Below are 2,597 nucleotides of genomic sequence, written 5' to 3'. Positions count from 1 at the left end.
GTCCCAAGGGTGTCAGTCATAGAGTGGCTGAGTCAAGCTGTATTTATAAGGAGTCTGAGGCAGTCTCATGTCCTCAAAAATGCTAATGTGATTCCCAAGCACCCTTGAAACTCTGACAGTACGTCAGATGCCTCTTCCATTCCTTTTGAGTGATAAAAGCCAAGCCTCTTGATTTACAAGGTCAGGAACTTGCTCCTCAGGCTGGAAAAGTCTGTGCTAAGGGTGCTATAATGCTCATCACTTGGTATTTAAATAGTGTCTTCTGAGTAAATACGCAAGTCCCACAGTGCTGGATAGAATTTATACTGATAGAGGAGGACAGATTATAAACCCGAGATGAAGTTACCTCTAGAGTAAAAATAAATAAATAAAGACTATCAAAGAAACCCCAAGCCAACTCCAAGACCACACACTTCACACACTTGAGAAGCCCTTCTCTGGTGACAGCAGGTCATGATGAAAGTTTGTGGCTTCTGTTATGAATCCGACACCTAATTCTTATGACTCCACTAAAAAGGCAGAAATATATGAGGTAAATGGTATAGGAGGAATGTGTTTGTCTGAATAAATTATCAGTTTTCCTTAAAATCTGAGCTAAAGGTAAGGTTTAATGGTATTATTAATAATAAGGCTTTCTTGCATTTACTAGATTCTGAGTCTGGTGTCCTTTCTACCAAGTCACAGCAGAACAAATGGAAGACACTCATGATCTCCATGACTTCTTCAAGGACTCTGGGGCCTTTCAGTCTGTCCTAGCTGCCCCAAATCCCACAAGCCTCTCCCACCCTACTGTCCCCACCAACTATATACTTTCTGTACTTTCTCAAGGGGAGTAGATTCAACCAAGGGTCATGGTTGAGAGTATTAAAGAGATGTTATTCTGACACTTGTTACAACTGTAAGGAAGACTTTATTCAAGATACAATAGGAGAGAGTAATTGTGTTCAACTTCAAATACAGTAAAGATAGCAGAGCAAGGGGATCAGTGGATGGAAAACTGTTAAGAGGAGACATCACGGTAGGGGGGATTCTTGCTTAACTGGCCTAACAGATTCTTGCTAAAGGCAGGCCAAGGACTTAGACGTCAATGGTGGAGGATGAGGAACTCGATCAGATGTCAAGGATTGGGGGATTACTTAGCAGGATTCTTTTGCTAAGACTGACTTAGGGCCCAAGGACAAGGCTAGTAGAAAAGAGGGCTCAGGGAAGCCTGTCCAAGGTTTGGTCAAGAAGAGTCTTTGTCAGGAGTTGTGGAGCCGGGGGCCTCTATCAGGGCTCTTTTGTCCTTCCAACACTGGAACTGAACTCCTAGGCCCACCTTGGTCTATCACAAAGGCTGGGCTGTACTTCACCATGATAGATTTCAGCTTTGAAATTAGTAAAAAGAGAAGCTGAGACCTGAATCTGCAAGAAATGTGAACTAAAGAATCAAGTACCCAGAATTCTAGGCAAGCTGAAATTCACTTCCCACCCTTTTCTCCCAGGGAAAGCCATCAACGTGAAGAAAATGTAAATCTCTAATGGAAGCCAATGTCTAAAGAGAAATTGTATGGAATCTGAGACCCAGACTTGATGGGGCAGCCTGGAGGAAGGAGCATCATTGGTTTGCGTCTCCACTAGTTTTTATGATGCAGCATACCAGAAACGGAAAAGCAGAAGGCAACATGGAACCAGAGGATACAGCACCTAGCGTGATACTTAGCACAATGCAGTTGCTTAATTAGTATTTACTGAATAAATAAACTCGAAAGTCCCTTTCTAGCTCTAAGATGCTACTCTATTAAGATGAAGGAACTGACACATGCCACAACATGGGTGAATCTCGAAAACATTATGCTAAGTGAAATAAGCCAGTCACAAAAGGACAAATACGATATGATTCCATTTATATATGGTACCTAGAATAGGCAAATTCATAGAGACAGAAAGAGCATAGAATTACCATGGGCTAGAGAGAGGGAGAACAGGGACTTATTGCTTAAGGGGTACAGAGTTTCAGTTTGGGACGGTGGAAAATTTCTGGAGATGGATGGTGATGATTGCACAACATTGTGAATGTACTTAATGCCACTGAATTGTACACTCAAAATGGTTAAAATCATTTTATGCTATGTATATTTCACCACAATTTTTTTTTTAATTTTTAAAGCATGTTGGTAGCATTTTGCTTAAAATGGGATTAAAAAGATAAAGGGGTACAGCTCAGTGAGTGCTCAGTGTAATGAGTACAGCTCATTAATCAAAGATATAATGCTCCTATATCAGGATTAGAAAAAGGAATAATCAGGGGCTTCCCTGGCGGCTCAGTAGTTAAGAAGCCACCTGCCAATGCAGGGGACACGGGTTCGAGCCCTGGTCCGGGAAGATCTCACATGCCACAGAGCAATTAAGTCTGTGCGTCACAACTATTGATGCTGCGCTCTAGAGCCCGTGAGCCACAACTACTGAAGCCTGCGCGCCTAGAGCCAGTGCTCTGCAACAAGAGAAGCCACCTCAATGAGAAGCCCATGCACCGCAATGAAGAGTAGCCCCCACTCGCCGCAACTCGAGAAAGCCCACGCGCAGCAACGAAAACCCAATGTAGCCAAAAATAAATA

Source organism: Eschrichtius robustus, chromosome 8, assembly GCF_028021215.1.
Source record: "Eschrichtius robustus isolate mEscRob2 chromosome 8, mEscRob2.pri, whole genome shotgun sequence".
Taxonomy (NCBI): Eukaryota; Metazoa; Chordata; class Mammalia; order Artiodactyla; family Eschrichtiidae; genus Eschrichtius; species Eschrichtius robustus.
This window is presented reverse-complemented; position numbering follows the sequence as displayed.